Source organism: Rhipicephalus microplus, unplaced genomic scaffold (assembly GCF_043290135.1).
Source record: "Rhipicephalus microplus isolate Deutch F79 unplaced genomic scaffold, USDA_Rmic scaffold_12, whole genome shotgun sequence".
Taxonomy (NCBI): Eukaryota; Metazoa; Arthropoda; class Arachnida; order Ixodida; family Ixodidae; genus Rhipicephalus; species Rhipicephalus microplus.
The window spans coordinates 57,248,537-57,274,100 of NW_027464585.1; positions in this window are offsets into that span (position 1 = coordinate 57,248,537).

The window sequence follows — 25,564 nt, forward strand, 5'->3', positions numbered from 1 at the left end:
ACCTAACCTAACCTAACGCAACCTAACCTAACCTAACATAACCTAACGTAACCTAACCTAACCTAACCCAACCTAACCCAACCCAACCCAACCCAACAACACCCAATCCAACCTAACCTAACCTAACCTAACCTTACCTAACCTAACCAAATTATCCTTACCTAACCTAACCTAACCTAACGTAACCTAACCTAACCTAACCTAACGTAACCTAACCTAACCTAACGTAACCTAACCTAACCTAACCTAACCTAACCTAACCCAACCTAACCTAACCTAACCTAACCAAACTCAACCCAGCCTAACCTAATCTAACCTAACCTAACCTAACCTAACCAAACCTAACCTAACCTAACCTAACCTAACCTAACGACGGTTGCAAGCGCTTTCACATTAGATATCGCAGTTCCCCACTTTTAATGGTGAAAAACACTGCATCTCACTAATTGACATTGTTTAATGCGGTTTTACGACGGTTCATATCTTAACCTAACCTAACATTCGCACTTGTATCTAAAAACGCTCTATTACACTGTTTTGTTCACAATTACGATATTTGCATAACCTCCCAGTTTTTCACCAACTTATTGCAGTACAGAACGCTGTATCTCGCTAAATGACATTGTTCTTTAAGGTTTCCCGATGCTTGCATGCGCTTTAACGAGAATATCACAATATAGCAGTTTCGCACTTGTAACGGTAGAACACGCAGTATTTGGCTTGTTCATTCCGTTTTGTGTGCTTTCACAACATTTCACCTATCGCAGTTTAATACTCGCAATAAAAACACTATCTCGTTAGATGACGTCGTTTTTGGTAGTTTCACGACGCTACCTAGCTTAACCTAACCTAACCTAACCTAACCTTCGCACTTCTATCGTTAGAAAACGTTTTATTCGCAACTTTACAATGTTTTCTACAAGATTACGACGGTTTCATGCGCTTTCACATTAGATATCGTAGTTCCCGAGTTGTAATGTTGAAAAACACTACATCTCACTAAGTGAGATTGTTTAATGCGGTTTTACGACGGTTGATATGTCAACCTAACCTAACATTCGCACATGTATCTAAAGACGCTCAATTACACTGTTTCGTTCACAATTACGATATTTGCTTGACCTCACAGTTTCTCACCAACTTATTACAGTACAGAACGCTGTATCTCGCTAAAGGACATCGTTCTTTAAGGTTTCATGATACTTGCATGCGCTTTACCGAGAATGTCACAACATAGCAGTTTCGCACTTGTAACGGTACAACACGCAGTATTTGGCTTGTTCATGCCGTTTTGTGTGCTTTCACAACATTTTACCTATCGCAGTTTCGTACTCGCAATAAAACAACACTATCTCGTTAAATGACGTCGTTTTTGGTGGTCTCACGACGCTACATAGCTTAAACTAACATAACTCAAGCTAACCTTCGCACTTCTATCGTTAGAAAACGTTTTACTCGCAACTTTACAATGTTTTCTACAAGATTACGACGGTTTCATGCGCTTTCACATTAGATATCGCAGTTCCCGACTTGTAATGGTGAAAAACACTGCATCTCACTAAGTGACATTGTTTAATGCGGTTTTAGCGCGGTTCATATCTTAACCTAACCTAACATTCGCACTTGTATTAAAAAACGCTCTATTACACTGTTTCGTTCACAATTAGGATATTTGCATAACCTCACAGTTTTTCACCAACTTATTGCAGTACAGAACGCTGTATCTCGCTAAATGACATCGTTCTTTAAGGTTTCACGATGCTTGCATGCGCTTTACCGAGAATATCACAACATAGCAGTTTCGCACTTGTAACGGTACAACACGCAGTATTTGGCTTGTTCATGCCGTTTTGTGTGCTTTCACATTTCACCTATCGCAGTTTCGTACTCGAAATAAAACAACACTATTTCGTTAGATGACGTTGTTTTTGGTAGTTTCACGACGCTACCTAGCTTAAACTAACATAACTCAACCTAACATAACTTTCGCACTTCTATCGTTAGAAAACGTTTTACTCGCTACTTTGCATTGCTTTCTACAACATTACGACGGTTTCAAGCGCTTTCACATTAGATATCACAGTTCCCAACTTGTAAAGGTGAAAAACACTGCATCTCACTAAGTGACATTGTTTAATGCGGTTTTACGACGGTTCATACCTTAACCTAACGTAACCTAACCTAACCTAACCTAACCCAACCCAACCCAACCTAACCTAATCTAACCTAAGCTAACCTAACCTAACCTAACCAAACCTAACCTAACCTAACTTAACCTAACCTAACGTAACCTAACCTAACCTAACCTAACCTATTCTAACGTAACCTAACCTTACCTCACCTAACCTAACCTAACGCAACCTAACCTAACCTAACATAACCTAACGTAAGCTAACCTAACCTTACCTAACCTAACGTAACCTAACCTAACCTAACCCAACCTAACCCAACCCAACCCAACAACACCCAACCCAACCTAACCTAACCTAACCTAACCTTACCTAACCTAACCAAATTATCCTTACCTAACCTAACCTAACCTAACGTAACCTAACCTAACCTAACCTAACGTAACCTAACCTAACCTAACGTAACCTAACCTAACCTAACCTAACCTAACCCAACCTAACCTAACCTAACCTAACCCAACTCAACCCAGCCTAACCTAATCTAACCTAACCTAACCTAACCTAACCAAACCTAACCTAATCTAACCTAACCTAACCTAACCTAACCTAACGACGGTTGCAAGCGCTTTCACATTAGATATCGCAGTTCCCCACTTTTAATGGTGAAAAACACTGCATCTCACTAATTGACATTGTTTATTGCGGTTTTACGACGGTTCATATCTTAACCTAACCTAACATTCGCACTTGTATCTAAAAACGCTCTATTACACTGTTTTGTTCACAATTACGATATTTGCATAACCTCCCAGTTTTTCACCAACTTATTGCAGTACAGAACGCTGTATCTCGCTAAATGACATCGTTCTTTAAGGTTTCACGATGCTTGCATGCGCTTTAACAAGAATATCACATTATAGCAGTTTCGCACTTGTAACGGTACAACACGCAGTATCTGGCTTGTTCAAGCCGTTTTGTGTACTTTCACAACATTTCACCTATTGCAGTTTCGTACATGCAATAAAACAACACTATCTCGTTAGATGACATCGTTTTTGGTGGTTTCACGACGCTACCTAGCTCAAACTAACCGAACCTTCGCACTTCTATCGTTAGAAAACGTTTTATTCGCTACTTTACAATGTTTTCTACAAGATTACGACGGTTTCATGCGCTTTCACATTAGATATCGCAGTTCCCGACTTGTAATGGTGAAAAACACAGCATCTCACTAAGTGACATTGTTTAATGCGGTTTTAGCGCGGTTCATATCTTAACCTAACCTAACCTTACCTAACCCAACCTAACCTAACCTAACCTAACAAAACCTAACCTAACATACCCTAACCTAACCTAACCTAACCTAACCAAACCTAACCTAACCTAACCGAACGTAACCTAACCTAACTCAACCTAACCTAACGACGTTTGCAAGCGCTTTCACATTAGATATCGCAGTTCCCGACTTGTAATGGTGAAAAACACTGCATCTCACTAAGTGACATTGTTTAATGCGGTTTTACGACGGTTCATATCTTAACCTAACCTAACATTCGCACTTGTATTAAAAACGCTCTATTACACTGTTTCGTTCACAATTAGGATATTTGCATAACCTCACAGTTTTTCACCAACTTATTGCAGTACAGAAAGCTGTATCTCGCTAAATGACATCGTTCTTTAAGGTTTCACGATGCTTGCATGCGCTTAACCGAGAATATCACAACATAGCAGTTTCGCACTTGTAACGGTACAACACGCAGTATTTGGCTTGTTCATGCCGTTTTGTGTGTTTTCACAACATTTCACCTATCGCAGTTTCGTACTCGCAATAAAACAACACTATCTCGTTAGATGACGTTGTTTTTGGTAGTTTCACGACGCTACCTAGCTTAAACTAACATAACTCAACCTACCATAACTTTCGCACTTCTATCGTTAGAAAACGTTTTACTCGCTACTTTACAATGCTTTCTACAACATTACGACGGTTTCAAGCGCTTTCACATTAGATATCACAGTTCCCAACTTGTAAAGGTGAAAAACACTGCATCTCACTAAGTGACATCATTGTTTACTGCGGTTTTACGACGGTTCATACCTTAACCTAACGTAACCTAACCTAACCTAACCTTACCACCCTAACCTAACCTAAGCCAACCCAACCCAACCTAACCTAACCTAACCTAACCTAAACTAACCTAACCCAACCTAACCTAACCTAACCTAAGCTAACCCAACCTAACCCAACCCAACCCAACCTAACCTAACCTAAGCTAACCTAACCTAACCTAACCAAACCTAACCTAACCTAACTTAACCTAACCTAACGTAACCTAACCTAACCTATTCTAACGTAACCTAACCTTACCTGACCTAACCTAACCTAACGCAACCTAACCTATCCTAACATAACCTAACGTAACCTAACCTAACCTAACGTAACCTAACCTAACCTAACCCAACCTAACCCAACCCAAGCCAACCCAACAACACCCAACCCAACCTAACCTAACCTAACCTAACCTTACCTAACCTAACCAAATTATCCTTACCCAACCTAACCTAACCTAACGTAACCTAACCTAACCTAACCTAACGTAACCTAACCTAACCTAACGTAACCTAACCTAACCTAACCTAACCCAACCTAACCTAACCTAACCTAACCCAACTCAACCCAACCTAACCTAATCTAACCTAACCTAACCTAACCAAACCTAACCTAACCTAACCTAACCTAACCTAACGACGGTTGCAAGCGCTTTCACATTAGATATCGCAGTTCCCCACTTTTAATGGTGAAAAACACTGCATCTCACTAATTGACATTGTTTAATGCGGTTTTACGACGGTTCATATCTTAACCTAACCTAACATTCGCACTTGTATCTAAAAACGCTCTATTACACTGTTTTGTTTACAATTACGATATTTGCATAACCTCCCAGTTTTTCACCAACTTATTGCAGTACAGAACGCTGTATCTCGCTAAATGACATTGTTCTTTAAGGTTTCACGATGCTTGCATGCGCTTTAACGAGAATATCACAATATAGCAGTTTCGCACTTGTAACGGTAGAACACGCCGTATTTGGCTTGTTCATTCCGTTTTGTGTGCTTTCACAACATTTCACCTATCGCAGTTTAATACTCGCAATAAAACAACACTATCTCGTTAGATGACGTCGTTTTTGGTAGTTTCACGGCGCTACCTAGCTTAACCTAACGTAACCTAACCTAACCTTCGCACTTCTATCGTTAGAAAACGTTTTATTCGCAACTTTACAATGTTTTCTACAAGATTACGACGGTTTCATGCGCTTTCACATTAGATATCGTAGTTCCCGACTTGTAATGTTGAAAAACACTACATCTCACTAAGTGAGATTGTTTAATGCGGTTTTACGAGGGTTGATATGTCAACCTAACCTAACATTCGCACTTGTATCTAAAGACGCTCAATTACACTGTTTCGTTCACAATTACGATATTTGCTTGACCTCACAGTTTCTCACCAACTTATTACAGTACACAACGCTGTATCTCGCTAAATGACATCGTTCTTTAAGGTTTCACAATACTTGCATGCGCTTTACCGAGAATGTCACAACATAGCAGTTTCGCACTTGTAACGGTACAACACGCAGTATTTGGCTTGTTCATGCCGTTTTGTGTGCTTTCACAACATTTTACCTATCGCAGTTTCGTACTCGCAATAAAACAACACTATCTCGTTAAATGACGTCGTTTTTGGTGGTTTCACGACGCTACGTAGCTTAAACTAACATAACTCAACCTAACATAACCTTCGCACTTCTATCGTTAGAAAACGTTTTACTCGCTACTTTACATTGCTTTCTACAACATTACGACGGTTTCATGCGCTTTCACATTAGGTATCGTAGTTCCCGACTTGTAATGTTGAAAAACACTACATCTCACTAAGTGACATTGTTTAATGCGGTTTTACGACGGTTGATATCTCAACCTAACCTAACATTCGCACTTGTATCTAAATACGCTCAATTACACTGTTTCGTTCACAATTACGATATTTGCTTGACCTCACAGTTTCTCACCAACATATTACAGTACAGAACGCTGTATCTCGCTAAATGACATCGTTCTTTAAGGTTTCACGATACTTGCATGCGCTTTAACGAGAATATCGCAATAAAGCAGTTTCGCACTTGTAACGGTACAACACGCAGTATCTGGCTTGTTCAAGCCGTTTTGTGTACTTTCACAACATTTCACCTATTGCAGTTTCGTACATGCAATAAAACAACACTATCTCGTTAGATGACGTCCTTTTTGGTGGTCTCACGACGCTACATAGCTTAAACTAACATAACTCAAGCTAACCTTCGCACTTCTATCGTTAGAAAACGTTTTGTTCGCAACTTAATTTACAATGTTTTCTACAAGATTACGACGATTTCATGCGCTTTCACATTAGATATCGTAGTTCCCGATTTGTAATGTTGAAAAACACTACATCTCACTAAGTGACATTGTTTATTGCGGTTTTACGACGGTTGATATATCAACCTAACCTAACATTCGCACTTGTATCTAAAGACGCTCAATTACACTGTTTCGTTCACAATTACGATATTTGCTTGACCTCACAGTTTCTCACCAACTTATTACAGTACAGAACGCTGTATCTCGCTAAATGACATCGTTCTTTAAGGTTTCACAATACTTGCATGCGCTTTACCGAGAATGTCACAACATAGCAGTTTCGCACTTGTAACTGTACAACACGCAGTATTTGGCTTGTTCATGCCGTTTTGTGTGCTTTCACAACATTTCACCTATCGCAGTTTCGTACTCGCAATAAAACAACACTATCTCGTTAGATGACGTTGTTTTTGGTAGTTTCACGACGCTACCTAGCTTAAACTAACCAAACCTTACCTAACATCCCTAACCTAACCTAACCTAACCTAACCAAACCTAACATAACCTTCGCACTTCTATCGTTAGAAAACGTTTTACTCGCTACTTTACATTGCTTTCTACAACATTACGACGGTTTCAAGCACTTTAACATTAGATATCACAGTTCCCAACTTGTAAAGGTGAAAAACACTGCATCTCACTAAGTGACATTGTTTAATGCGGTTTTACGACGGTTCATACCTTAACCTAACGTAACCTAACCTAACTTAACCTAACCTTACCTAACCTAACCTAACCCAACCCAATCCAACCTAACCTAACCTAACCTAACCTAAACTAACCTAACCCAACCTAACCTAACCTAACCTAACCCAACCTAACCCAACCCAACCCAACCTAACCTAACCTAAGCTAACCTAACCTAACCTAACGAAACCTAACCTAACGTAACCTAACCTAACCTAACCTATTCTAACGTAACCTAACCTTACCTGACCTAACCTAACCTAACGTAACCTAACCTAACCTAACATAACCTAACGTAACCTAACCTAACCTAACGTAACCTAACGAAACCTAACCTAACGTAACCTAACCTAACCTAACCTATTCTAACGTAACCTAACCTTACCTGACCTAACCTAACCTAACGTAACCTAACCTAACCTAACATAACCTAACGTAACCTAACCTAACCTAACGTAACCTAACGTAACCTAACCTAACCTAACCCAACCTAACCCAACCCAACCCAACAACACCCAACCCAACCTAACCTAACCTAACCTAACCTTACCTAACCTAACCAAATTATCCTTACCTAACCTAACCTAACCTAACGTAACCTAACCTAACCTAACCTAACGTAACCTAACCTAACCTAACGTAACCTAACCTAACCTAACCTAACCTAACCCAACCTAACCTAACCTAACCTAACCTAACCCAACTCAACTCAACCCAACCTAACCTAATCTAACCTAACCTAACCTAACCAAACCTAACCTAACCTAACCTAACCTAACCTAACCTAACGACGGTTGCAAGCGCTTTCACATTAGATATCGCTGTTCCCCACTTTTATAGATGAAAAACACTGCATCTCACTAATTGACATTGTTTAATGCGGTTTTACGACGCTTCATATCTTAACCTAACCTAACATTCGCACTTGTATCTAAAGACGCTCAATTACACTGTTTCGTTCACAATTACGATATTTGCTTGACCTCACAGTTTCTCACCAACTTATTACAGTACAGAACGCTGTATCTCGCTAAATGACATCGTTCTTTAAGGTTTCACGATACTTGCATGCGCTTTGCCGAGAATGTCACAACATAGCAGTTTCGCACTTGTAACGGTACAACACGCAGTATTTGGCTTGTTCATGCCGTTTTGTGTGTTTTCACAACATTTCACCTATCGCAGTTTCGTACTCGCAATAAAACAACACTATCTCGTTAGATGACGTTGTTTTTGGTAGTTTCACGACGCTACCTAGCTTAAACTAACATAACTCAACCTAACATAACTTTCGCACTTCTATCGTTAGAAAACGTTTTACTCGCTACTTTACATTGCTTTCTACAACATTACGACGGTTTCAAGCGCTTTCACATTAGATATCACAGTTCCCAACTTGTAAAGGTGAAAAACACTGCATCTCACTAAGTGACATCATTGTTTAATGCGGTTTTACGACGGTTCATACCTTAACCTAACGTAACCTAACCTAACCTAACCTTACCACACTAACCTAACCTAAGCCAACCCAATCCAACCTAACCTAACCTAACCTAACCTAAACTAACCTAACCCAACCTAACCTAACCTAACCTAACCTAACCCAACCTAACCCAACCCAACCCAACCTAACCTAACCTAAGCTAACCTAACCTAACCTAACCAAACCTAACCTAACCTAACTTAACCTAACCTAACGTAACCTAACCAACCTAACCTATTCTAACGTAACCTAACCTTACCTGACCTAACCTAACCTAACGCAACCTAACCTAACATAACCTAACGTAACCTAACCTAACCTAACCTAACGTAACCTAACCTAACCTAACCCAACCTAACCCAACCCAACCCAACCCAACAACACCCAACCCAACCTAACCTAACCTAACCTATCCTTACCTAACCTAACCAAATTATCGTTACCTAACCTACCTAACCTAACGTAACCTAACCTAACCTAACCTAACGTAACCTAACCTAACCTAACGTAACCTAACCTAACCTAACCTAACCCAACCTAACCTAACCTAACCTAACCTAACCTAACCCAACTCAACCCAACCTAACCTAATCTAACCTAACCTAACCTAACCTAACCTAACCAAACCTAACCTAACCTAACCTAACCTAACCTAACCTAACGACGGTTGCAAGCGCTTTCACATTAGATATCGCAGTTCCCCACTTTTAATGGTGAAAAACACTGCATCTCACTAATTGACATTGTTTAATGCGGTTTTACGACGGTTCATATCTTAACCTAACCTAACATTCGCACTTGTATCTAAAAACGCTCTATTACACTGTTTTGTTCACAATTACGATATTTGCATAACCTCCCAGTTTTTCACCAACTTATTGCAGTACAGAACGCTGTATCTCGCTAAATGACATCGTTCTTTAAGGTTTCACGATACTTGCATGCGCTTTAACGAGAATATCACAATAAAGCAGTTTCGCACTTGTAATGGCACAAGACGCAGTATCTGGCTAGTTCATGCCATTTTGTGTGCTTTCCCAATATTTCACCTATCGCAGTTTCGTACTCGCAATAAAACAACACTATCTCGTTAGATGACATCGTTTTTGGTGGTTTCACGACGCTACCTAGCTCAAACTAACCGAACCTTCGCACTTCTATCGTTAGAAAACGTTTTATTCGCTACTTTACAATGTTTTCTACAAGATTACGACGGTTTCATGCACTTTCACATTAGATATCGCAGTTCCCGACTTGTAATGGTGAAAAACACAGCATCTCACTAAGTGACATTGTTTAATGCGGTTTTAGCGCGGTTCATATCTTAACCTAACCTAACCTTACCTAACCCAACCTAACCTAACCTAACCAAACCTAACCTAACATACCCTAACCTAACCTAACCTAACCTAACCTAACCAAACCTAACCTAACCTAACCCAACCTAACCTAACCTAACCTAACCCAACTCAACCCAACCTAACCTAATCTAACCTAACCTTACCTAACCTAACCAAACCTAACCTAACCTAACCTAACCTAACCTAACGACGGTTGCAAGCGCTTTCACATTAGATATCGCAGTTCCCCACTTTTAATGGTGAAAAACACTGCATCTCACTAATTGACATTGTTTAATGCGGTTTTACGACGGTTCATATGTTAACCTAACCTAACATTCGCACTTGTATCTAAAAACGCTCTATTACACTGTTTTGTTTACAATTACGATATTTGCATAACCTCCCAGTTTTTCACCAACTTATTGCAGTACAGAACGCTGTATCTCGCTAAATGACATTGTTCTTTAAGGTTTCACGATGCTTGCATGCGCTTTAACGAGAATATCACAATATAGCAGTTTCGCACTTGTAACGGTAGAACACGCAGTATTTGGCTTGTTCATTCCGTTTTGTGTGCTTTCACAACATTTCACCTATCGCAGTTTAATACTCGCAATAAAACAACACTATCTCGTTAGATGACGTCGTTTTTGGTAGTTTCACGGCGCTACCTAGCTTAACCTAACGTAACCTAACCTAACCTTCGCACTTCTATCGTTAGAAAACGTTTTATTCGCAACTTTACAATGTTTTCTACAATATTACGACGGTTTCATGCGCTTTCACATTAGATATCGTAGTTCCCGACTTGTAATGTTGAAAAACACTACATCTCACTAAGTGAGATTGTTTAATGCGGTTTTACGACGGTTGATATGTCAACCTAACCTAACATTCGCACTTGTATCTAAAGACGCTCAATTACACTGTTTCGTTCACAATTACGATATTTGCTTGACCTCACAGTTTCTCACCAACCTATTACAGTACAGAACGCTGTATCTCGCTAAAGGACATCGTTCTTTAAGGTTTCATGATACTTGCATGCGCTTTACCGAGAATGTCACAACATAGCAGTTTCGCACTTGTAACGGTACAACACGCAGTATTTGGCTTGTTCATGCCGTTTTGTGTGCTTTCACAACATTTTACCTATCGCAGTTTCGTACTCGCAATAAAACAACAGTATCTCGTTAAATGACGTCGTTTTTGGTGGTTTCACGACGCTACCTAGCTTAAACTAACATAACTCAACCTAACATAACTTTCGCACTTCTATCGTTAGAAAACGTTTTACTCGCTACTTTACATTGCTTTCTACAACATTACGACGGTTTCAAGCGCTTTCACATTAGATATTGCAGTTCCCAACTTGTAAAGGTGAAAAACACTGCATCTCACTAAGTGACATTGTTTAATGCGGTTTTAGCGCGGTTCATATCTTAACCTAACCTAACCTAACCTAACCCAACCTAACCTAACATAACCTAACCTAACCTAACCAAACCTAACCCAACGTAACCTAACCTAACCTAACCTAACCTAACCTAACCTAACGACGTTTGCAAGCGCTTTCACATTAGATATCGCAGTTCCCGACTTGTAATGATGAAAAACACTGCATCTCACTAAGTGACATTGTTTAATGCGGTTTTACGACGGTTCATATCTTAACCTAACCTAACATTCGCACTTGTATTAAAAAACGCTCTATTACACTGTTTCGTTCACAATTAGGATATTTGCATAACCTCACAGTTTTTCACCAACTTATTGCAGTACAGAACGCTGTATCTCGCTAAATGACATCGTTCTTTAAGGTTTCACGATGCTTGCATGCGCTTTACCGAGAATATCACAACATGGCAGTTTCGCACTTGTAACGGTACAACACGCAGTATTTGGCTTGTTCATGCCGTTTTGTGTGCTTTCACAACATTTCACCTATCGCAGTTTCGTACTCGCAATAAAACAACACTATTTCGTTAGATGACGTTGTTTTTGGTAGTTTCACGACGCTACCTAGCTTAAACTAACATAACTCAACCTAACATAACTTTCGCACTTCTATCGTTAGAAAACGTTTTACTCGCTACTTTGCATTGCTTTCTACAACATTACGACGGTTTCAAGCACTTTCACATTAGATATCACAGTTCCCAACTTGTAAAGGTGAAAAACACTGCATCTCACTAAGTGACATTGTTTAATGCGGTTTTACGACGGTTCATACCTTAACCTAACGTAACCTAACCTAACCTAATCTAACCTAACCTTACCACCCTAACCTAACCTAAGCCAACCCAACCCAACCTAACCTAACCTAAACTAACCTAAACTAACCTAACCCAACCTAACCTAACCTAACCTAACCTAACCCAACCTAACCCAACCCAACCCAACCTAACCTAACCTAACCTAAGCTAACCTAACCTAACCTAACCAAACCTAACCCAACCTAACTTAACCTAACCTAACGTAACCTAACCTAACCTAACCTATTCTAACGTAACCTAACCTTACCTGACCTAACCTAACCTAACGCAACCTAACCTAACCTAACATAACCTAACGTAAGCTAACCTAACCTTACCTAACCTAACGTAACCTAACCTAACCTAACCCAACCTAACCCAACCCAACCCAACCCAACAACACCCAACCCAACCTAACCTAACCTAACCTAACCTTACCTAACCTAACCAAATTATCCTTACCTAACCTAACCTAACCTAACGTAACCTAACCTAACCTAACCTAACGTAACCTAACCTAACCTAACGTAACCTAACCTAACCTAACCTAACCTAACCCAACCTAACCTAACCTAACCTAACCCAACTCAACCCAGCCTAACCTAATCTAACCTAACCTAACCTAACCTAACCAAACCTAACCTAACCTAACCTAACCTAACCTAACCTAACCTAACGACGGTTGCAAGCGCTTTCACATTAGATATCGCAGTTCCCCACTTTTAATGGTGAAAAACACTGCATCTCACTAATTGACATTGTTTAATGCGGTTTTACGACGGTTCATATCTTAACCTAACCTAACATTCGCACTTGTATCTAAACACGCTCTATTACACTGTTTTGTTCACAATTACGATATTTGCATAACCTCCCAGTTTTTCACCAACTTATTGCAGTACAGAACGCTGTATCTCGCTAAATGACATCGTTCTTTAAGGTTTTACGATACTTGCATGCGCTTTACCGAGAATGTCACAACATAGCAGTTTCGCACTTGTAACGGTACAACACGCAGTATTTGGCTTGTTCATGCCGTTTTGTGTGCTTTCACAACATTTTACCTATCGCAGTTTCGTACTCGCTATAAAACAACACTATCTCGTTAGATGACGTCGTTTTTGGTGGTTTCACGACGCTACCTAGCTTAAACTAACATAACTCAACCTAACATAACTTTCGCACTTCTATCGTTAGAAAACGTTTTACTCGCTACTTTACATTGCTTTCTACAACATTACGACGGTTTCAAGCGCTTTCACATTAGATATTGCAGTTCCCAACTTGTAAAGGTGAAAAACACTGCATCTCACTAAGTGACATTGTTTAATGCGGTTTTAGCGCGGTTCATATCTTAACCTAACCTAACCTAACCCAACCTAACCTAACATAACCTAACCTTTTCAAAAGTTAATTAGAGCGCGAAAACTTGACACAATCACTCACACACGCACACACCCATGCATCAAACACACAGCGCTCACTTCCAACTGATTTATTCATGGCTCAAAGGCTTGAATATATACAGGACACATTGTGCGCACACACACCAAAAAAGGCCAACAGCAACATTATCAAAACGTACAGTTAATCAATGTCATCGCCTAAGATCGATAAACTGAAGTTCGCTTGGTATCAACGAAATTGAAGGGGCGCTTACACAGTTATCTTTATTTTTGTCAATGAAAAATGCTTCTAACACTTCACGTGCAGTTTTACTTGCGCTTCTGCCCAGAATCTTTGTTTCAGAAAATCGTGCGTCACATCCACACGAGATGACATGCGCAACCAGGTGCGCATACTTGTCATCTCTTTTCGTTAATTTTTGGGCGTGTTCCCTTAATCGGTCATTAATACACCGTTCGGTTTGGCCAATATTCACTTTTCCGCAGGATAAGGGTATGGAGTACACAACCCCCATGGAACACTTAACAAAGGCCCTCTCATGTTTCTTCTGACAGCCGCGCTTCTTTCTATCGCACACGCTTTGGCACAGTCTTCCAAGTTTTTCTGGTGCGGAAAACACCATCGGTACGCCGTGCCTGGCCGCGACTTTCTTAAGGTTGTGCGAGACCTTATGGATATATGGCACAACTTGTGGCCTAATCCTTGAGGGCTGGGTAGCAGTCATCGCTTCCCGTGTTCCACGTTTAAACTTCTGCAGAAGTGATTCAGCAACGGCCGTAATGACCGATCGAGGGAACCCAGCTGCCTCTAGTCGGCTCACCTGATTAAGGAAACTAAGTTTCATGCTGTGTGGGCACGATCTTTTTAGCGCCGATTCTAAGCAAAGAGACGCAACGCCTCTCTTCACAATCTTTGAGTGGGCAGAATCGTACGGCAACAGCTGCTTCTCAACACGAGGATGATAAGACCAACACATATGCTCATCGTTCCACGTGAGGCTCAAGTCTAAAAACTGCAGACAAGCTTCTTCAGGCAATTCGACAGTAAAGGAAAGCCCTCGTCCAAGTCTTAAAAAAACGTTTAAAATAAAATCAGGGGATGTAATCAGGGGATGTTTGATGCATGGGTGTGTGCGTGTGTGAGTGATTGTGTCAAGTTTTCGCGCTCTAATTAACTTTTGAAATGATCTACCAACTAGCCCAACAACAAGTTCTCTTAGAATACATTTCTCGTACAGTGGGCGTCTCTTTTAACTCGTTAGACCTTGTGTCAATTATTGATGGACTTGTGCGCAGCATCATCGAGGCCACATGCCAAGCAAGGAAGTGTGCCTTCTGCATACGTAAGGGTATTCCTCCCGAGGAAGTTTGTGCCTTATTCGGAGGTGTTCAACCATCCTGGAGACATGTCAAAAGAATCTGCAAGATTCTCAAGGCGGAACTTTGGCGTCAGGTGCGTTTGTTTCAAGACTGGCTCCGCGTGGTCCACTACAGTCTTCTTCCGCAATGGCAGGCTGCTCAACACCTTCGATGGCTGAGGCAGCAACTGGGCGTACTCACGGAAGTGAGGTGGAAGCAGGTCCTGAACCCACTGCTCAAGGTGTTTGACAAGCAAAGAAGGGATGAACAGAAGCGCATTGTGGTGCTACAGGACGCAGACATTCCGGTAGAAATCGAGAGATGGCTTCGGAAGGGACCAAAGTTTGCCGTCCCGCCTCGTATTTCTGCCCATGAACTTGTCGGACTAAACAGGGACTTGTCTGTGAAGGCCAACCAAGACCGGGACAGATGCCTACAGGATGGTATGAACTGTTTATCGAAATGTGCACCGCATAATCAAGATAGACTTAAAGTTACAGGCTTGAATAACATCGTGTCGTTCTTTAAAAAGCACAAATTAACATTAATGCTAGCCGACAAAGAAGGTTGCTTTGTTGTCATGCTTGAGGGAGCTTACAAAGAAAAGGCTTTAGCGGCTATCGAGAAGAACTTCCGCCCAGTTAAGTTGAGAGCGACTCGCGTTAAGTCTAAGTTCGCTGATTTTTGCAAGAATGCTGGGCTTACAATGTTAGCTAAGAACATACAGAACTGCAAAGGGAGCAACCTGAACGTTTTTTTCTCGGCCAAGACACACAAACCGGATGTGCCTTTTCGCACTATTGTTAGTGAAGGAGGGTCTTGGCAGATTAACGTTAGCAGGTTTCTTCAGAGTAAGCTAAAGAATCTTGTGGTCAATGACCCTTTTCGTACGAAGGGCTCATGTGATGTGTGCGACTTTTTGCGATCTCGCGTTACCACAGGCAACGCCTTTTCAGTGGATGTTGTAGATCTGTATTATTCCGTGCCGCATGACAAGCTTCTAGCCTCCGTAAAATCCTGCATAGAAGAGAATGGTGACGTCGATTTCATCAATGACGCGGGAGTTAATGTAGACAATTTTTTATCGCTTTTAGAATTTTATCTGAATGCAACTTTTATTATGTTTGACGAAAAACCCTTTCTTCAGCGGCAAGGAATCTGTATTGGTTCCTGTGTCGCCCCGGTCCTTTGCGATATTTTTTTAGAGGATGTAGATAGGGATTTGGACAATGCTTTTAAAGGGGGGAAGGTTTTAAAGGTTTTTAGGTACGTTGACGATTTTTTAATTCTTTTAGATAAACAGGGTGACCTTACATCCCCTGATTTTATTTTAAACGTTTTTTTTTTTAAGACTTGGACGAGGGCTTTCCTTTACTGTCGAATTGCCTGAAGAAGCTTGTCTGCAGTTTTTAGACTTGAGCCTCACGTGGAACGATGAGCATATGTGTTGGTCTTATCATCCTCGTGTTGAGAAGCAGCTGTTGCCGTACGATTCTGCCCACTCAAAGATTGTGAAGAGAGGCGTTGCGTCTCTTTGCTTAGAATCGGCGCTAAAAAGATCGTGCCCACACAGCATGAAACTTAGTTTCCTTAATCAGGTGAGCCGACTAGAGGCAGCTGGGTTCCCTCGATCGGTCATTACGGCCGTTGCTGAATCACTTCTGCAGAAGTTTAAACGTGGAACACGGGAAGCGATGACTGCTACCCAGCCCTCAAGGATTAGGCCACAAGTTGTGCCATATATCCATAAGGTCTCGCACAACCTTAAGAAAGTCGCGGCCAGGCACGGCGTACCGATGGTGTTTTCCGCACCAGAAAAACTTGGAAGACTGTGCCAAAGCGTGTGCGATAGAAAGAATCGCGGCTGTCAGAAGAAACATGAGAGGGCCTTTGTTAAGTGTTCCATGGGGGTTGTGTACTCCATACCCTTATCCTGCGGAAAAGTGAATATTGGCCAAACCGAACGGTGTATTAATGACCGATTAAGGGAACACGCCCAAAAATTAACGAAAAGAGATGACAAGTATGCGCACCTGGTTGCGCATGTCATCTCGTGTGGATGTGACGCACGATTTTCTGAAACAAAGATTCTGGGCAGAAGCGCAAGTAAAACTGCACGTGAAGTGTTAGAAGCATTTTTCATTGACAAAAATAAAGATAACTGTGTAAGCGCCCCTTCAATTTCGTTGATACCAAGCGAACTTCAGTTTATCGATCTTAGGCGATGACATTGATTAACTGTACGTTTTGATAATGTTGCTGTTGGCCTTTTTTGGTGTGTGTGCGCACAATGTGTCCTGTATATATTCAAGGCTTTGAGCCATGAATAAATCAGTTGGAAGTGAGCGCTGTGTGTTTGATGCATGGGTGTGTGCGTGTGTGAGTGATTGTGTCAAGTTTTCGCGCTCTAATTAACTTTTGAAATGATCTACCAACTAGCCCAACAACAAGTTCTCTTAGGATAACCTAACCTAACCTAACCAAACCTAACCCAACGTAACCTAACCTAACCTAACCTAACCTAACCTAACGACGTTTGCAAGCGCTTTCACATTAGATATCGCAGTTCCCGACTTGTAATGGTGAAAAACACTGCATCTCACTAAGTGACATTGTTTAATGCGGTTTTACGACGGTTCATATCTTAACCTAACCTAACATTCGTACTTGTATTGAAAAACGCTCTATTACACTGTTTCGTTCACAATTACGATATTTGCATAACCTCACAGTTTTTCACCAACTTATTGCAGTACAGAACGCTGTATCTCGCTAAATGACATCGTTCTTTAAGGTTTCACGATGCTTGCATGCGCTTTAACAAGAATATCACATTATAGCAGTTTCGCACTTGTAACGGTACAACACGCAGTATCTGGCTTGTTCAAGCCGTTTTGTGTACTTTCACAACATTTCACCTATTGCAGTTTCGTACATGCAAGAACACAACACTATCTCGTTAGATGACGTCCTTTTTGGTGGTCTCACGACGCTACATAGCTTAAACTAACATAACTCAAGCTAACCTTCGCACTTCTATCGTTAGAAAACGTTTTACTCGCAACTTTACAATGTTTTCTACAAGATTACGACGGTTTCATGCGCTTTCACATTAGATATCGTAGTTCCCGACTTGTAATGTTGAAAAACACTACATCTCACTAAGTGACATTGTTTAATGCGGTTTTACGACGGTTGATATCTCAACCTAACCTAACATTCGCACTTGTATCTAAATACGCTCAATTACACTGTTTCGTTCACAATTACGATATTTGCTTGACCTCACAGTTTCTCACCAACTTATTACAGTACAGAACGCTGTATCTCGCTAAATGACATCGTTTTTTAAGGTTTCACGATACTTGCATGCGCTTTACCGAGAATGTCACAACATAGCAGTTTCGCACTTGTAACGGTACAACACGCAGTATTTGGCTTGTTCATGCCGTTTTGTGTGCTTTCACAACATTTTACCTATCGCAGTTTCGTACTCGCAATAAAACAACACTATCTCGTTAGATGACGTCGTTTTTGGTGGTTTCACGACGCTACGTAGCTTAATCTAACATAACTCAACCTAACATAACCTTCGCACTTCTATCGTTAGAAAACGTTTTACTCGCTACTTTACATTGCTTTCTACAACATTACGACGGTTTCATGCGCTTTCACATTAGATATCGTAGTTCCCGACTTGTAATGTTGAAAAACACTACATCTCACTAAGTGACATTGTTTAATGCGGTTTTACGACGGTTGATATCTCAACCTAACCTAACATTCGCACTTGTATCTAAATACGCTCAATTACACTGTTTCGTTCACAATTACGATATTTGCTTGACCTCACAGTTTCTCACCAACTTATTACAGTACAGAACGCTGCATCTCGCTAAATGACATCGTTCTTTAAGGTTTCACGATACTTGCATGCGCTTTAACGAGAATATCGCAATAAAGCAGTTTCGCACTTGTAACGGTACAACACGCAGTATCTGGCTTGTTCAAGCCGTTTTGTGTACTTTCACAACATTTCACCTATTGCAGTTTCGTACATGCAATAAAACAACACTATCTCGTTAGATGACGTCCTTTTTGGTGGTCTCACGACGCTACATAGCTTAAACTAACATAACTCAAGCTAACCTTCGCACTTCTATCGTTAGAAAACGTTTTACTCGCAACTTTACAATGTTTTCTACAAGATTACGACGGTTTCATGCGCTTTCACATTAGATATCGCAGTTCCCGACTTGTAATGGTGAAAAACACTGCATCTCACTAAGTGACATTGTTTAATGCGGTTTTACGACGGTTCATATCTTAACCTAACCTAACATTCGCAATTGTATTAAAAAACGCTCTATTACACTGTTTCGTTCACAATTAGGATATTTGCATAACCTCACAGTTTTTCACCAACTTATTGCAGTACAGAACGCTGTATCTCGCTAAATGACATCGTTCTTTAAGGTTTCACGATGCTTGCATGCGCTTTACCGAGAATATCACAACATAGCAGTTTCGCACTTGTAACGGTACAACACGCAGTATTTGGCTTGTTCATGCCGTTTTGTGTGCTTTCACAACATTTCACCTATCGCAGTTTCGTACTCGCAATAAAACAACACTATTTCGTTAGATGACGTTGTTTTTGGTAGTTTCACGACGCTACCTAGCTTAAACTAACATAACTCAACCTAACATAACTTTCGCACTTCTATCGTTAGAAAACGTTTTACTCGCTACTTTGCATTGCTTTCTACAACATTACGACGGTTTCAAGCGCTTTCACATTAGATATCACAGTTCCCAACTTGTAAAGGTGAAAAACACTGCATCTCACTAAGTGACATTGTTTAATGCGGTTTTACGACGGTTCATACCTTAACCTAACGTAACCTAACCTAACCTAACCTAACCCAACCCAACCCAACCTAACCTAACCTAACCTAAGCTAACCTAATCTAACCTAACCAAACCTAACCTAACCTAACTTAACCTAACCTAACGTAACCTAACCTAACCTAACCTATTCTAACGTAACCTAACCTTACCTGACCTAACCTAACCTAACGCAACCTAACCTAACCTAACATAACCTAACGTAAGCTAACCTAACCTTACCTAACCTAACGTAACCTAACCTAACCTAACCCAACCTAACCCAACCCAACCCAACCCAACAACACCCAACCCAACCTAACCTAACCTAACCTAACCTTACCTAACCTAACCAAATTATCCTTACCTAACCTAACCTAACCTAACGTAACCTAACCTAACCTAACCTAACGTAACCTAACCTAACCTAACGTAACCTAACCTAACCTAACCTAACCTAACCCAACCTAACCTAACCTAACCTAACCCAACTCAACCCAGCCTAACCTAATCTAACCTAACCTAACCTAACCTAACCAAACCTAACCTAATCTAACCTAACCTAACCTAACCTAACCTAACGACGGTTGCAAGCGCTTTCACATTAGATATCGCAGTTCCCCACTTTTAATGGTGAAAAACACTGCATCTCACTAATTGACATTGTTTAATGCGGTTTTACGACGGTTCATATCTTAACCTAACCTAACATTCGCACTTGTATCTAAAAACGCTCTATTACACTGCTTTGTTCACAATTACGATATTTGCATAACCTCCCAGTTTTTCACCAACTTATTGCAGTACAGAACGCTGTATCTCGCTAAATGACATTGTTCTTTAAGGTTTCCCGATGCTTGCATGCGCTTTAACGAGAATATCACAATATAGCAGTTTCGCACTTGTAACGGTAGAACACGCAGTATTTGGCTTGTTCATTCCGTTTTGTGTGCTTTCACAACATTTCACCTATCGCAGTTTAATACTCGCAATAAAAACACTATCTCGTTAGATGACGTCGTTTTTGGTAGTTTCACGACGCTACCTAGCTTAACCTAACCTAACCTAACCTAACCTTCGCACTTCTATCGTTAGAAAACGTTATATTCGCAACTTTACAATGTTTTCTACAAGATTACGACGGTTTCATGCGCTTTCACATTAGATATCGTAGTTCCCGAGTTGTAATGTTGAAAAACACTACATCTCACTAAGTGAGATTGTTTAATGCGGTTTTACGACGGTTGATATGTCAACCTAACCTAACATTCGCACATGTATCTAAAGACGCTCAATTACACTGTTTCGTTCACAATTACGATATTTGCTTGACCTCACAGTTTCTCACCAACTTATTACAGTACAGAACGCTGTATCTCGCTAAAGGACATCGTTCTTTAAGGTTTCATGATACTTGCATGCGCTTTACCGAGAATGTCACAACATAGCAGTTTCGCACTTGTAACGGTACAACACGCAGTATCTGGCTTGTTCAAGCCGTTTTGTGTACTTTCACAACATTTCACCTATTGCAGTTTCGTACATGCAAGAAAACAACACTATCTCGTTAGATGACGTCCTTTTTGGTGGTCTCACGACGCTACATAGCTTAAACTAACATAACTCAAGCTAACCTTCGCACTTCTATCGTTAGAAAACGTTTTACTCGCAACTTTACAATGTTTTCTACAAGATTACGACGGTTTCATGCGCTTTCACATTAGATATCGTAGTTCCCGACTTGTAATGTTGAAAAACACTACATCTCACTAAGTGACATTGTTTAATGCGGTTTTACGACGGTTGATATCTCAACCTAACCTAACATTCGCACTTGTATCTAAATACGCTCAATTACACTGTTTCGTTCACAATTACGATATTTGCTTGACCTCACAGTTTCTCACCAACTTATTACAGTACAGAACGCTGTATCTCGCTAAATGACATCGTTTTTTAAGGTTTCACGATACTTGCATGCGCTTTACCGAGAATGTCACAACATAGCAGTTTCGCACTTGTAACGGTACAACACGCAGTATTTGGCTTGTTCATGCCGTTTTGTGTGCTTTCACAACATTTTACCTATCGCAGTTTCGTACTCGCAATAAAACAACACTATCTCGTTAGATGACGTCGTTTTTGGTGGTTTCACGACGCTACGTAGCTTAAACTAACATAACTCAACCTAACATAACCTTCGCACTTCTATCGTTAGAAAACGTTTTACTCGCTACTTTACATTGCTTTCTACAACATTACGACGGTTTCATGCGCTTTCACATTAGATATCGTAGTTCCCGACTTGTAATGTTGAAAAACACTACATCTCACTAAGTGACATTGTTTAATGCGGTTTTACGACGGTTGATATCTCAACCTAACCTAACATTCGCACTTGTATCTAAATACGCTCAATTACACTGTTTCATTCACAATTACGATATTTGCTTGACCTCACAGTTTCTCACCAACTTATTACAGTACAGAACGCTGTATCTCGCTAAATGACATCGTTCTTTAAGGTTTCACGATACTTGCATGCGCTTTAACGAGAATATCGCAATAAAGCAGTTTCGCACTTGTAACGGTACAACACGCAGTATCTGGCTTGTTCAAGCCGTTTTGTGTACTTTCACAACATTTCACCTATTGCAGTTTCGTACATGCAATAAAACAACACTATCTCGTTAGATGACGTCCTTTTTGGTGGTCTCACGACGCTACATAGCTTAAACTAACATAACTCAAGCTAACCTTCGCACTTCTATCGTTAGAAAACGTTTTACTCGCAACTTTACAATGTTTTCTACAAGATTACGACGGTTTCATGCGCTTTCACATTAGATATCGCAGTTCCCGACTTGTAATGGTGAAAAACACTGCATCTCACTAAGTGACATTGTTTAATGCGGTTTTACGACGGTTCATATCTTAACCTAACCTAACATTCGCACTTGTATTAAAAAACGCTCTATTACACTGTTTCGTTCACAATTAGGATATTTGCATAACCTCACAGTTTTTCACCAACTTATTGCAGTACAGAACGCTGTATCTCGCTAAATGACATCGTTCTTTAAGGTTTCACGATGCTTGCATGCGCTTTACCGAGAATATCACAACATAGCAGTTTCGCACTTGTAACGGTACAACACGCAGTATTTGGCTTGTTCATGCCGTTTTGTGTGCTTTCACAACATTTCACCTATCGCAGTTTCGTACTCGCAATAAAACAACACTATTTCGTTAGATGACGTTGTTTTTGGTAGTTTCACGACGCTACCTAGCTTAAACTAACATAACTCAACCTAACATAACTTTCGCACTTCTATCGTTAGAAAACGTTTTACTCGCTACTTTGCATTGCTTTCTACAACATTACGACGGTTTCAAGCGCTTTCACATTAGATATCGCAGTTCCCCACTTTTAATGGTGAAAAACACTGCATCTCACTAATTGACATTGTTTAATGCGGTTTTACGACGGTTCATATCTTAACCTAACCTAACATTCGTACTTGTATTGAAAAACGCTCTATTACACTGTTTCGTTCACAATTACGATATTTGCATAACCTCACAGTTTTTCGCCAACTTATTGCAGTACAGAACGCTGTATCTCGCTAAATGACATCGTTCTTTAAGTTTTCACGATGCTTGCATGCGCTTTAACAAGAATATCACATTATAGCAGTTTCGCACTTGTAACGGTACAACACGCAGTATCTGGCTTGTTCAAGCCGTTTTGTGTACTTTCACAACATTTCACCTGTTGCAGTTTCGTACATGCAAGAAAACAACACTATCTCGTTAGATGACGTCCTTTTTGGTGGTCTCACGACGCTACATAGCTTAAACTAACATAACTCAAGCTAACCTTCGCACTTCTATCGTTAGAAAACGTTTTACTCGCAACTTTACAATGTTTTCTACAAGATTACGACGGTTTCATGCGCTTTCACATTAGATATCGTAGTTCCCGACTTGTAATGTTTAAAAACACTACATCTCACTAAGTGAGATTGTTTAATGCGGTTTTACGACGGTTGATATGTCAACCTAACCTAACATTCGCACTTGTATCTAAAGACGCTCAATTACACTGTTTCGTTCACAATTACGATATTTGCTTGACCTCACAGTTTCTCACCAACTTATTACAGTACAGAACGCTGTATCTCGCTAAAGGACATCGTTCTTTAAGGTTTCATGATACTTGCATGCGCTTTACCGAGAATGTCACAACATAGCAGTTTCGCACTTGTAACGATACAACACGCAGTATTTGGCTTGTTCATGCCGTTTTGTGTGCTTTCACAACATTTTACCTATCGCAGTTTCGTACTCGCAATAAAACAACACTATCTCGTTAAATGACGTCGTTTTTGGTGGTCTCACGACGCTACATAGCTTAAACTAACATAACTCAAGCTAACCTTCGCACTTCTATCGTTAGAAAACGTTTTACTCGCAACTTTACAATGTTTTCTACAAGATTACGACGGTTTCATGCGCTTTCACATTAGATATCGCAGTTCCCGACTTGTAATGGTGAAAAACACTGCATCTCACTAAGTGACATTGTTTAATGCGGTTTTACGACGGTTCATATCTTAACCTAACCTAACATTCGCACTTGTATTAAAAAACGCTCTATTACAGTGTTTCGTTCACAATTAGGATATTTGCATAACCTCACAGTTTTTCACCAACTTATTGCAGTACAGAACGCTGTATCTCGCTAAATGACATCGTTCTTTAAGGTTTCACGATGCTTGCATGCGCTTTAACGAGAATATCACAACATAGCAGTTTCGCACTTGTAACGGTACAACACGCAGTATTTGGATTGTTCATGCCGTTTTGTTTGCTTTCACAACATTTCACCTATCGCAGTTTCGTACTCGCAATAAAACAACACTATCTCGTTAGATGACGTTGTTTTTGGTAGTTTCACGACGCTACCTAGCTTCAACTAACATAACTCAACCTAACATAACTTTCGCACTTCTATCGTTAGAAAACGTTTTACTCGCTACTTTACATTGCTTTCTACAACATTACGACGGTTTCAAGCGCTTTCACATTAGATATCACAGTTCCCAACTTGTAAAGGTGAAAAACACTGCATCTCACTAAGTGACATTGTTTCATGCGGTTTTACGACGGTTCATACCTTAACCTAACGTAACTTAACCTAACCTAACCTAACCTTACCACCCTAACCTAACCTAAGCCAACCCAACCCAAGCTAACCTAACCTAACCTAACCTAAACTAACCTAACCCAACCTAACCTAACCTAACCTAACCTAACCTAACCAAACCTAACCTAACCTAACTTAACCTAACCTAACCTAAGCTAACCTAACCTAACCTAACCAAACCTAACCTAACCTAACTTAACCTAACCTAACGTAACCTAACCTAACCTAACCTATTCTAACGTAACCTAACCTTACCTGACCTAACCTAACCTAACGCAACCTAACCTAACATAACCTAACGTAACCTAACCTAACCTAACCTAACGTAACCTAACC